The sequence below is a fragment of the Arvicanthis niloticus genome, chromosome 26 (assembly GCF_011762505.2).
Source record: "Arvicanthis niloticus isolate mArvNil1 chromosome 26, mArvNil1.pat.X, whole genome shotgun sequence".
Classification (NCBI taxonomy): Eukaryota; Metazoa; Chordata; class Mammalia; order Rodentia; family Muridae; genus Arvicanthis; species Arvicanthis niloticus.
In genome coordinates this window covers 26638967-26653281 of record NC_133434.1, presented here as the reverse complement: position 1 = coordinate 26653281, position 14315 = coordinate 26638967, and positions in this window count along the sequence as shown.

The window sequence follows — 14315 nt, the reverse complement described above, 5'->3', positions numbered from 1 at the left end:
CACACAGCACCAGCAGCAGGCTCAGGGCCTAGGCATGGCTCCACTTTGACTATGACCTGCTTGTGCAAGGATGGAGTCTCATCTTGGTGACATCCACTTCCCTGGTGCTCTACTCCCTGCAGACACAGAACTCACCCAGGCAGGGAGTGTTCAAGAGCAACAGGATCGGGGGCTGCAATTCCAGGTCTATGGGCATCGGGCTTACAAACTCCCCACAGCCCATCAGCCTCAGCTTCCATGCACTGGGATTCAAAAACCCACACACATCTTAACTTTTGGAGAGTGAGGGGACATTTCCAGCTTCAACAACAGAGTCTATGAACTAAAGGGAAAACCAGCAGGAGACAATGACAGGTTCATTGTCACCCTTGAGGTGTCTTGTGAACCTGAAGGCTCAGATGCCCTCCTTGGCAGCAGGGGGAGGTGGTTCCTGTGTAGCAGCATCTGTGTCATTATATTTTAAGACAGTCATTCAAACCCGGAACTCTGGAGTTTGTCTAGACTGGCTGGCCAGCAAGCTCCTGGGACTCACCTGTCTCTACTTTCCCAGCCCTGGGGTTACAGGCATGCTGCACCCAGCTTTTTATATAAGTGCCCAGAATCAGAACTCCAGTCCTCATGCTTATAAGTCAGCACTTCACTATCTGATCCATTCCGGCAACCCCTAGATTTCTTTTTCCAAAAGGTCAGCTTTTCTGAGCCCTTCTGGTGTCTTCAACATCCCCGCATGACCATTATACATGTGTTCAGGGTGGCATATTCAATCTATTCTCTTGAGCTTACCCACTCATGTCTCTGCAACTGCCACTCTTGCCAAAGTGTTGTCCTGGAGGGCTCATCAGAGTCTATCTCATGGAAGTGACCCCTCCCACCATGCACTAGTAGTTAGCAGTGCTCTTCAGAGAGAGGCCTGCTGTCCTGCCATCACCAACTGAAGGCACCAGTAAGCCAAAGTGTATGCTGGGGTGGAACACTGATTCCTAGCCTGTGGCACCATTGAGACCTGAACACTGGCACCATCTAGAATGGTCTCAGTTTGAGCACCACCACGGAACTTGTTAGAAATGCAGATTCCTGATCCCTACTCCCAGGACTGTGGATCAGAAACTCCTGGGGAGTTGAATGGGTTTCAGGGCCTTCCTGCATCGCCTTAGTCTACAAAGCATTGTTCGCCTTTTCAGGCACTTCAAGGGTCCTGTCAGATAGGCATGCAGAAGCCATATCACCATCGCCCACTTCCTGAGTTACACAGGTGGACTCTAGTCTCAGCTTCAATACCTAAGCCAGAGCCTTTTCATAGCCTTGCACTGAAGATCAGGGGCCCACAGGGAGGCAGAGAGCAGAGGTAAGGTGAGAGTCAGAAGGCTGAGAGGGACAGGAGCTTTGACAGTTCCTCCCTCTTGTCCTTATAGTACCTTGAGTGATGGGAAGGGTGAGCACCCCATGGCCTCATGGGAGAGGCCTTCTCTATTCAGATAGATGTAGCCTCAGAGACTGGGAGAAAGACCATGGACTCCACGTATAGCTTCACACATCTCCTCTTCAGGAACAGTGTCCCCTGGTCTGCTAACTCCTGTCCCTCTGAGCCTGGCCCCACAGTGAGCACTTTCCTTCTATTTCAATGGAGGGTACTCTCATTAGAAGGAATCTCCTGCCTTCACACAAGCAGCTCTGTCCCCTCCCACCCCTGAGCTCCTCTGACTTGGCACCCCTTGACAGTTAAGCACCAAGCCTGACAACCAGAGTTTTATCCCCAGAACACACATGGCAGTAGAAGACAGACTCTCAAGAGTCCTCTGACCTCAGAGTATGTACAGTGCATGCACACACCTACATAGCTACACACACAGACACACACACACACACACACACACACACAGCTACACACACACACACACACACACACACACACACACACACAGACACACACACACACACGCACGCACGCACACGCACACACCTACACAGCTACACACACACACACACACACACACACACACACACACACCATATGTAAGTAAGATGTTTTTGAAATACTGGGTCTTTGCAAGGTCCAGGGAACATCTGCTCCAATTCAAGTCAGACACCATCTCTGTGTTCTGTATTCCTGATTCATGTCTTATCCCGCCAGAAGGACGAGGTAAGGGTGCTGTTCTTCCTCACTGCACAGCTCTTGAGGACCCTGATTGTACTGAAGCCATTGATTCTCCTTGCCTCTGCTTTTTTACTTTTTGGAACTCTGCATACCACCCAAAAATATGACTTTAGGAGACTAGAATATGCCACTCCAAAATATACTTCCTTGATGTATTTTGAGGCAGCTATTCTGAGGAACCAAAGGCATAGGAGTGCTGAAAAGCTGTACTTCTGTGGGAGACATTGACATCCAAATTCTTTCAGAACGATGGCTGCTCCTGACAGCTTCTATCACCCAGAAGAAGCTCTTTCTCCCCCTCCACCCTTTCTGCTGCCAGCAAATCTAGCTCCAATGCCTCCACTTCGGTCTTGGCTGTAGCCATGTGGCAAGACAGAGGCAGGACCCACACACAACCCAACATCCCAATTCATCTATCTTATGTCAGTTTAATTCATAGCCCCAAACATGCACCTTCTTAGCTCTCTGGCTGGAAAATTGTAACCAGCCTTGAGCACTGGGGCTAGCTAGTTCCTCTGTTCTCCCCCAGCCATGTATCACTTACCTTCAAGTAAAATAAATGTCTTGATTGATGCTCACGATTAAAGAACAAGGAATCCAATGATGAGTAAAGGTCACTGGATGTTCTGGGTTTTATAAATCAGGAGAAAGATGATTCAGCATCAGCATCTTAACCACACAGTGGAGCTTTTCTCTGACTCTTGGATGCCAAGGGTCACATGTGGTTGTTTATACTTTTAATCCCAGCTGCCATTCCAGGAAATGCACATAGAATTATCATGGACTTGGAGGATTGTTTTGATGCTGCTCCTTTGCATCCTGGTGACTGTGGGAGGTTTGCATTTAGTGACTCTGATTGTAGCTTTAAAGAACCCATGACGTGATAGCATTGGAAACGTTTGCCACAGGGAATGGCTAATAGCTCCTCATTATATAAAAAGTTTGTTTCTGCGTTAATACAAGAAGCTAGGACTTTGAATCCTTCCGTGTATATTATTCATTATATGGATATTTCATTGGCTGATCCTCTGAAGGAGTTTTACTGCAAGCCTTTGCTCTCATACAACGAGCTTTAAAATTTTCAGGAGTGCTTGTTGCTCCAGAAAAGATTCACAGGCAATGTCTTTTTAATATTTGGGACATTAGTCATATTCTAAGCAGATTTTGGCACAGAAAATTCCAATAATAAAACATAGTTGGGACTGGAGAGATGGCTCAGCAGTTAAAGCACTGACTGCTCTTCCAGAGGTCCTGAGTTCAATTCCCAGCAACCACATGGTGGCTCACAACCATCTGTAAAGGCATCTAGTGCCCTCTTCTGGCTTGCAGGTGTACATGCAAAAAAAGATAGTTAACTTTTAATGATTTTGAAAAATTGTTAGGAAAACTATTAATTGGTTAAGACCTCATCTTTAACTTGCCACTAGAGACAACTCTGTTTGATATTCTCAAAAGAATACAAATCCTAATTCCCCTGGACAATTTACAGATGAGGGAGGAATAGCTTTGCAGAATGTAGAGGAAGCTGTTAGCCGACAACAGATACATTATACAGACTTATCAATTGTTGGCTGTTTCACAGAAGTTCTTTGGCAAAGGGACCACTAATGTGGATTCGTTCTTCTTGGTCTGTAGGTAAAGTTTGAACATGCTACTATGAAACTGTAGGATAGAATCACAAAAAGTATTTTGGATGAAATGTTCATCACTTGTTTCAAACAGCAACCAAATCGGTTGTTGCAGAATACTGATATTTGGCCTATTGCATGTGCAAACCTTTCAGGCAAATTTGACAATCATTATCCAAACGACAAGTTGTTATAACTTTTCCTCTATGCATGCTTTTATATTTCTAGTCACCTTATGCGTGACGTCAATAGAAAACGTGTTTACTGTATTTACAGATGACTCATCTAATGGGAGGGCAGTATAAGTAATTGGATCACATGTTCATTTTCTTGAGTTCCCCCTACTTCAGCACAAATAATTGAATTACTTGCTATAGCCATTGTTTTTGGAATGTTGAAACATCAAGCTTTCAATTAGTATACTGATAGTCAATACATAGCTGAAGCTTACAATTGCTTGAAATTGTTCCTTTTAGATACTGCTAATTCTCAAATTTTACAGTTATTTGTACAAATACAGCTTAATTTAAGAAAGATGTACTATTCCTAACTATTCAGGACATTTAAAAGCTTATACTGGATTGCCCAGACCAGAGGGCAATGCCACAGCAGATTTGTGTACCAGGCACATTATAGGCCTTACACAGGAACAATTGGCCATAAAATCAAATTCTTTGATCATCAAAATAGCAATAGATTGAGACAAAAATTTCGTATTTCTATGGAATATGCACGTCATTTGTAAAAACTTGTTCTCAATACCCTCAATTTCTTCATAATGGTGTTAATCCTTGAGGACTTATATCTGATCAATTATGGCAAATGGATGTTACTCATTTCTGATTTTGAAAAACTAAAATATGTACATGTGACTTGACACCCTTTCAGGCTTTCTAGTTGCAACTGCTTTAACAGGAGAAGCAACTAAAAGTGTACTTAGTCATTGCCTACATTGTTTCTCTATGCTGGTCATTCCAAATCAGATTAAGACAGATAATGGAACTGGCTATTGCAGTCAGGCATTTGAGATGTTTTGTTGACATTTTAATATTATCCATATTACTGGGATTCCTTATATTCCTCAAGTTCAAAGTATCGTGAAACAGATATTGTAGAACTTTAAAATAATATCTTCATAACTCTGTGAGTGTGGGAGGAGCAGCTACTGGCGCTTCTGTCCTGGCTTTGCAAGGAACTCTGAAAAATTGGCTTTTAGAAACAAAAGAGATGGAGTTATGCTCTCCAAGGTCACCAAAAGCACACCTTGCTTTTGTCTTATTTGTTTTAAGTTTTTTGCAAACTGTTGCTAAAAGTCAGTCTGCAGCAGATCACCACTGGCATCCAGTCAGTTCCAGCTCATTTACCAGCATTAAATGAAGAGAGTCCCTACTACTTGGAATGGTCACGACCCTCTTTTAATTAGGGACCATGGTTTTGTCTGTTTTCCTCAAAAAAAAAAAAAAAAAAAAAGGAACTTGATGGCTGCCTGAACGATTGCTCTGTCAAGTAGACACCAAGACCTTGAGCCTAATGATTATGATGCCAATGATGAAGATGGCTCAGAATCTTTACCAGCCAGCCGAGTTAACCTGGAGTGTAGTCTCCACTCTTACTGGAGAGCAAGTGTTTATTATCAATACTCAAAGTCACCACCCATATACCTGGTGGCCAGACCTTGTGTTTGATCCTTGCCAATTAGAAGCAGGATTAGAAACCTGGGACACTCCCACTTACAGCTTTAATTTCTACACTGCTTGGACCATTAATTATAATCTGGTTGCTTTGACTTTTTGACCTTGTGTCTTAAACAGATTGGTTGTCTTCATACAGGAATTGTCTCAGCAAGCTCAGCTATTCACCATGGCAGTTATCCACCACTATGAAGAAATGCATTGAGTGCGTGCTCCCAGGTCCTTTGGTCTGAATTCATATGCATCTTTGATCTGTATGGGAAAGAGTGTGCTATAGAAGGCCAGTAGTCAGAGATGGGTAAGAGTGTTCTTGAGCTTCTATCAACCTAAGACAGAGGCATCAATACTGCTATGTTTGTCCTTCTTGATGGGTAAGAAGGAGCAATATAGACACTGGCCTAAACCATACACAGTTGCCCGGCTACTCTACCCTAAAGGGGATGATGGAAAACAAGTAAATCTTGTGCCCCTGCCCAGCTACTGGTACTGCTCATCTTTAAAAATTAAAAAGGGGCAATTGTGTTCTCCCCCAGCCTTGAGCAGCCTGGAAAGACCTTGTTTACACAATAGACCTTGCTATAATAGGACCCTGGTGGAGTTATCCACCCTGGCTACAAGTCCAACTTTCTACAGGAATAGATTGAATAGAAGAATAGATTGCCCAGTGAGCTTCCCTTGTGACAAAATCCAGCTGAAACAGTGGACGAGTTCCATGGGCTTCTCATATATATACAAAGTGCTGCAAATTAAAATTTGATCCTTCATCAGAAACTTTGTCTTGGCTCTGTGTTTTGCCCCTCTATCTCTTTTTCATTTCCAGCCCTCCTTTCAGGTCAACCCAGTTTGTCCATGGCCGCTGGTGGCTACACCTTTCTTCTTTCATTCCTTCCTTCTCCTTATTATTTTATGTGCACATGTCTCATGTCAGGTTCACCCAGGGCCACTGTCCCATCACCTTTGACTTATGCCCAGTGTCACAGAGTAGGCCTCTGGGCAGGAATAGACACTGTCAGGGGAGAGGGCTGGACTGGAAGAGCAGCTGGAACCACAGGGTATGGAGTTTGCAGAAGAAACTAGCTAGAGTTTAGGATCTCTGCAGGACCCTCCCCTTTGGTGCCCAGAAGGCTTAAGCAGCCTGAATTCGTTAGCACCAATTAACACAGGAAGGCTTCCTCCTGCTCATCCCTTGAGCTGCCTCTCTGCTATCCGAGGGCTAGGACCATGTGGCAGTAGAAACAGTCAGACTTAGAGGGGAGGGGACCTGGGGGACATCAGCCAAGGCTCTGTGTTCCAGCAGGGCCCAGCAGTTTGCTGCTAGCCTGGCTGGAAGGTTCCAGAAAGTGAGACCAGACATGGGATATCTAGCAGGCCAGGTTCCTCAGGGCTCTAGACAAGTGTCTGTCTGAATCAGTGGTCTGAAGAGAGCATCTGATCCCAAGAGTTGAGCTGTCCCCTTTCCAAACAAAGGATCCTGGAGTAGGGTTTCCAGTCCCCACACTGCTAACTTGATCGCTCAGGGTCCTTGTTGAAAGAAAGAGTGCCTCTGCTGCCACTGAGCATGGTGGAGCACACCATTAACCCCAGCACTCGGGAGACAGAGGTAGGAGGATCTCTGAGTTCGAGGCCAGCCTAGTCTATATGGCAAGCAAGTTCCAGGGAAGCCAGGACTAAATGGAGAGACCCTGTCTCAAAGAAAAACAACAAATGAAACAAACCAAAAACAAAATATGAAATTTAAAAGTAAAAATTCAGAAAGAGAGGGCTGGGAAGATGGCTCAGAGAGTGAAGCACTTGCTACATACATTTGAGGACCAGAGTTCAGTTCCCCAACACCCATGTAAAAGCTGAATAGGAATGGTAACTGGCCTGTAATCCTAGTGTGCTGGTGGTGGAGATGGGACCCTGATGCAAGCTAGGATAGCCAAATCCACGAACCGCACATTCAGTGAGAGCAAGGGAACATTGCATCTTCCTCCCTGGTCATTCTCAGTACATGTATGTCAGTCCTGTGACTGAGTCTCAAAGAACCAGCCTTTGGGCTCCTGGGTTTTCTCTGCTGTTTTTCCTGTCTGATTTCTTCATCTCTGTTCTAGTTAATGCTGTTCCTGTCCCTCTTGCTCTGCCTTTAGTCTGTGCCTCACTTTGCAATATCTTAGGGATATAGAGAGAGTTCATGGACCTTCTCATCGGATGTAGGCACAGGTCGCTGTGAATATCCCTCTAAGGACAGTGCCTGCTGGATCCTACAAGTCTTTTTATATTTTGTTTGTTTTTTCTTTTTTCGAGACAGGATTTTTCAGTGTAGCCCTGGCTGTCTTGGAACTTGACCAGGATGGCCTCTGACTCAGAAATCTGCCTGCCTCTGCCTCCCAAGTGCTGGGATTAAAGGCTTGCACCACCACTGCCGGGCTTTTTGTTGTTGTTCCTACAAGTCTTAATATGCTATGTTTGTGTTTTGTCTCCAGAATTTTATCTCCCCTCCTCCACTTCACTGGTGATTTTTTTCATGAACACATTGGTTATGTAAGAACACATTGTTTAAATTTCCATATATTTGTGAATTCTCCAGTTTTTCTTATGATGTTTTTTGTTGTAGTCCACTGTGGTTTTAAAAAAGTGCTTTTGGATCATTTCAATTTTTAAAATATACCATGCTTTGTCTCATAGCCTAGCACCCATGCTGGAGACTGCCTGTGTGTGCTTGGGGAGAAGCTAGATTCTGCTGGGGTTGAGTGGACCATTGTAGCTTTCTCTGTTAATAGTCTGTTTGCTGTTGCTATAACAGACTGGGCAGTTTATGAACCAAAGAGGTTTATCTGGCTCATAGGTTAGAGCACTGAGTAGTTCAGAGCTTGGTGGTACCTGGTGAGGGCCATACCACTCACAAAGCGTAGTGGGATGTCACCCAGTGAGAGAAACTTCCTGTCCTAATTCAGGGCTCTGCTCCTTTTTTATATCTCCACATTCCCACTCACCGGTGGGACCCATGCTCCAGCTGTAGGACTTGATTAACTTTCCCCTCCCCCACTGCTCCCACCTCCAAGAGGTACAGTCAAATTGGTTTCTCTCCTCTTAATTGATGTCTAACAATGGAGATTAAGTTGCACTGGCCACTGACAGGAATGCTCACAGCACGAGCTGACATGCTTCTGAGTGATTGTGATTTGACCTCTACCTCGGTACTAGCCCCCTGTTTACCTGGTCCATGTGCTATCGATGCTGAGACATCACTATTCCTAACCATTGTAGTCTTGCAGTTTTGTCAATATTTGCTAATATATTGGGGGTCTGTTGTCGTGCATTTATACATTTACAGTCATTAAATCTTCTGATAGATTGACCTTTTAGCAACATAAAGAAGTCTCTCTTGTCTCTCTTGTCTCTGTAACAATTTTTAAATTAATGCCATTTGCAGACGTTGGTCATTATTTATGAGGAACGCTTTATTTATCTTTTTATTTTATCCCTCTTGCATCTGTGGCAGGCTTCAGTATACACTGACCAGGTTACCGAGGAAAACCACGGGCTGGTTTGTTACATTTGAATTCCAAGGAACAGGAACAGTGAGCAACTGTTTTAGTGCAAGTACTTTCTGTAAAGCATGTGTGCTTCATTTATGTTAGAATTTTTACGATCTGAAATCCAGTTGTTGTTTTTTTTTTAATCTAGGAACACTATACCAATGAAGCCATAGAGCCCATGTATTTATTTTTGTCTATGGGTGCATGTGATATCACTAGTGTCCAGAAGAGGGCGCTGGAATCCACTGGGGCTAGTGTTACAAGTGGTTGTGAACAACTTGACATTGGTTCTAGGAACCCAACTCAGATTCTCAGGAAGAGTGGCCAGTGGTCCTATCTAATGAGCTTTCTCTCTTGTTTCCTGGGACAGGGTTTCTCTGTGTAGCTCTGGCTACACAGTCCTGGAACTTGATATGTAGACCAGGCTGGCCTTGAGCTCACAGAGATCCACCTGCCTCTGCCTCCCAAGTGCTGGGACTAAAGGCATGTGCCACCCCTCCTGCCTGGACAATGCACTGTTTAAGGAAATAGAGACTTTCCTTCAAAGGGTGCCTTCAAGTCCTTGCACTGAGAACGCCAGACTCAGGAAGGGCAGCTCAGTGTCACCATGAGGAGTGGGAGGAGTGGCTCAGGGCTTTGCTTCAGGGCTCTTGTTCCTTCCTGGGTCCACCGTGTCCCCCGACTCCCACTCTGTAATCCACTTGGTGCCCAACACCCGAAGTCGTCCTGCAGAGCCCTGAGTGTCAGTTAGCCACCTTTTCTCAGATTGTCCTAGAGACGTGGGACATGGGAAAGAGCCAGTAGAAGAGAAAAACATCTCAGCCTTTCTCCTGGGCCCTGAGCCAGGGGACATAGTTAGTGCTGTCTTTGTGGCTAAGGAGGGGGCACAGCTGTGAGGCACACAAGAGCACAAGCTGCCCCCACTCACATACATATGCATGTGCCCATGCACACATTCATGGCTGAACATCTTACTGGACAGACATCTCCATGGACAAACACAGGCCCATCAAATGCATTAATGGAGAGATACCACTTCACATCCTCAAACCCACTGAAGACACTCCACTCACAGACATGTGACCCCTCACACAAGTCTGCAAGGGGCAGCCATCTGGGCCTGGGAGACTGGAGCTGTGGGCACTGCCCAAGTATTTCAAAATGGCAGCTGGGCACCGTGGTGTCTGGGAGAATGGGATAGGGGACAGACATGGCATATGTAGCCTCACCCTACCCCCCTTTCACTCCTAAGTCCTTCCCTGCCTACCCTACCTCATCTCCCTGGACTCCCTCATGCCTGCTCAGTTCTGGAATAGCTCTCTCAAGTCCCCTTTCCTGACACCCGGTTATCGCTGAGGGGGGCCGTGCTGGGGTCTGAGTGAGAGGGACTCAGTAACAACCACAGGACTCGGTGGTTCTTTTGAGGTAAATGCTCCACTCTGGTTTCCTGTTGACAATGTTCCTTGGGCCAGTGAGGAGCCACGCCCCATGGTACCACTGGGAACCCAGAAGATGCACTCACAAACATCTTACCAAGTTGCTTCAGAGCCACAGGACGTGGTCTCTTCCCTCACAGGGTCCCCAAGTGCAACCTGCCCTCCAGCTGAACATAGGAGACAGCTTAAAGATGGGCTGTTGGGGGAACCTCACTTTCTTGCTTTGCTGCCTCCCTAGTGCAGCAGCCTGCATGGCCCTCTGTCTCTTGCCTTAGGTCTCCCTGAAGGACTGACTCCCCAGAGGACAATCTGGCTCCTGAGCATCCTGGCGGTTCAGAAGACTGTCAGGCCTACAGACCGGTAGAGGCGGCGTCGGCTTTCTCAGAGTGAGGCTGATCATAAGCGCTTTGCATTTCGAACTCCTCTGGCTCAGCATCTCAGTTGATTCCCCAGCTTCCAGATCCACAGTCCTTGAAGCTGTGCTAGCTCTTGTGCTGGTGATTTGTGCCACCGAATCCAGAAGAATGTGGCCGTTGTGCCCTCTGGTGGACACTTCCTGGAACTACATCTCCAGAGTCCCAAGCCTCCTGCAGACAGAGCAGGGATGGATTGGTGTTTCCCAGGAGACCCTGAAAGGTCCCTGCAGAAACTTCGGACCGAGAGAAAGAACTAGACAGAAGGGCTTACGAGCTTCTTACCACAGCTAATGGTGTCTCCTCTGTCCCTTCCGCTCCACTCTTGGGTCCTGCTTGCTGCTGCAGACCCTGCCCCTCTGCCTCTTTACACATGTGAGCATGCAGGGATTTGGGAGGCCACTAGCTGGTCTTGAATCCACTGATGCTCTCCAAATCACCCGGACACTGCCGGGGTCTCCGGAGGCACTGTGAGAAAGCTCTAGAATTTTCAAAGCAAAAGCCTTCGAGGTTTCTAATTCTGGGATCAGGCTGCGGCTCTTCCTGCACTGGACAAATCTGCTGCAGGGATATTTTTTCCTTAAGCAGGGACTCTGGACAAAGCCTACTCAGTTAGCGTTTATCTAACAAAACTGAAGATGACAGACAGGGAAGGGAAAAGGAACACAGTCCTAAGTGGCAGCAGGGCCATGTTCTCATGGGTCACCTCAAGGATAGAGGCTCAGGAAAGGGACGGAAGACAAGGTGAGGGCTGCCTCTTCTAGTCTTCTGATGACTTTGCCACAAATAGGCAGGCTTGCCTCAGCCGAGACCACTCCTTCTCTAGGCCCCTCTGTTGGTTCCTGTGTAAAACTCCAACTGCCTCTAGAGCCTTCTCTGGCCCCATAGAGGCGGCAGCCGCACAGGCTGGGATATCAGCCGTCCTCCATTAGCAAGTACCCTTAGTGCTCAGCCTTTTAGGCAAGTTGGATCTTGACACTTCAACCCCCCACCTTGCAGGACAGAGGAAGAGATCTCAGGCCTGGAGTCACCAGGAATGAAAGTCACCTGATGGAGTCTGCCCTGTGCCTGTGTACCAGGCCCCAGGGCAGAGCTGACAGTCTGTTTTGTGGGTAGCTTCCTTTCCCACAGTGCTCTAAGGTTGTTCTGATAACTGAGGAGGGTGCACGGCTGACAGGGACTGAGCGGGGAACCAGGCAGATGGCCCGTGGTGATTGGCCCTTGCTGTGGAGCTGAAGCCAAGGAGGGCAGCAGAGCTCCTTTGGCACAGCCACAGCTCTGCCTGGTACCCATGACAGGGTCACTGCACCTTCTAGAGACAGGGTCTTCAGAAATGGTGGGGTTGATTGGTCTCAGGCCTGGGGAGAGAGCAGAGAAAGGGAAAGGCAGCTGAGCCTGTTCTAGACTGGAATGGATGGTGAGCAAAGGCTACCCACTGCTCAGAACCTCTGTCCACCAGCAGGGTGGGCCTGGTACCCTCCACTCATATCACTGGGGTGCTCCTTTGTGTGGGGTGCTGCAGTTTGGAGTCAGGCCTGGCTTTAGGTCCCAGCCCTGCTGTTTCCTGGCTGGCATCTGATCTCAACATGGATATTTTTGGTTAACCAGATATTTTTTTCTATATGTTGAAGTATGTCTACTTATTGTAGACAATGTGGTAAAGTTCAGAAAATGACAAAGAAACAAAAACAAACAAACAAAAAACAGAGACAAAAACACCAAAGCCTAGAAATAACTGAGTTGAAGTTTCCTTTCACAACCTGTTTATAAGTTTCCGTGCAATGTTTTATTGTTCATTTATTGGGGGTATAGCTCATGCAATAGCGAACATTTTCCAGGTCAGAGGTCAACTTGCTTGAGTGGGTGCTCTCCTGGCATCCTGTGGTCCCCAGCCCAGAGAAGGAAGGCACCTCTCTAGGCCTGGCTGGAAGCCCTGTCAGGTGAGCCATCTGGACAGCTTTTGTTTCTTCTGGGTTTGTTATGTGTATCAGGGTTGAAAACAAAGCTGTATGATCTAAGGATGCAACATTGTAGACACAGCCTCACTTACTACATGTTTTTGGTTTTTTTTCCAAATCTCTCCTTTGTTAAGACAAGGTCACAGACAGCTCAGGATGCCTTCACACTCACTATTTAAGCAAGGATGGCTCTGAACAGAGCTAGGCACCACCATGCCCACCTCAGACACTTCTTATAGAGGTTCATAATATTCCTTTCTCTAAGCAGAATAATAACCCTCAATGTCACCCAATTGTTAAAGAGGCTGTTTCAGTTTTGGCAACTACAAACAATGACCCGTGTTCATCTCTGCACACAGATATTTCTGGTTTTTATTTTTTTAGACAGGGTTTTTGTGTGTAGCCCTGACTGTCCAAGACTGGCTCTGTAGACCAGGCTGTCCTCCAACTCACAGAGTTCTGCTTGTCTTTGTCTCCTGAGTGCTGGGATTAAAGGCTGGGCCAACACACCGACCTCTGGTTATTTCTTTAGGATATGTTGCAAACATTGAAATTACAGACGAAAAGGAGTGTGTTTGTGTGTGTGTGTGTGTGTATTATATAATTGAGACAGGGTGTCTTAGTTAGGCTTTTATTGCTATAAAGAGACACCATGACCAAGGTAGCTCTTATAAAGGGCAACATATAATTGGGGCTGGCTTACAGTTTCAGAGGTTTAGTCCATTATGGTCGTGGTGGGAAACATGGCAGCATGCAGGCAGACTTAGTGATGGAGAAGGAACTGAGAGTTCTGAGGACTGAGTGACTATAAGCTGGACCCTGGCAGCCACAGGTTCCCTGGGGAGCCTCCTCTATCCAGTAAAGATTTCCCACCTCCTGGGCATTTTTGCTCAGAGACACTGGGTTCCTTCCTACAGCTACCCCAGACTTCTGACTCCCTGCCACCATATGGCCAATGGCTCCACCTACTGGCAAAACCAAAAGCTGCAAATTACCTGTTCTTTCTTTGTCTTCCCCACACACAGTGGGATGGGTGGAGACAGCCCTTGGTTGGTTACCCCCACCCCCACCCCAGCATCTGGCCCACCCTCTGAGCTCTTCCTTCTGCCCCTTCATCCCATCCCTGCTGTTCTCAAGTCTCGAGGGGACAGTCCTTTCTCCTGAAGTGTGACTCAGCTACTTTTCCCTAAGACCTTCAGTGGCTCCCACTTGATCCCTGGGTCACCCACCCAGTGTGATCTGGCCACTGCCTTCCTCTCCTCGCTGCCAATGGCTTCCAAGTCCTCTCACTGTCTGTCCCTCACCACCTCGCCAAAGCACAGTGGACCAGAGGCAATCTCATCCTGGCCTTTGTCCAAGTAGGTTTCTCTGTCCCTGGAGGAACTCATCCCTGATTCTTTAGAGTTCTGCCAGACATCACCTCCTCCAAGAAATTCTCCAACCCCTATTACTTTTCTGTGTCCACTCTAACAAACGACCACACATTTGGTGCTTGCAAGTGAGGCCACTGTAT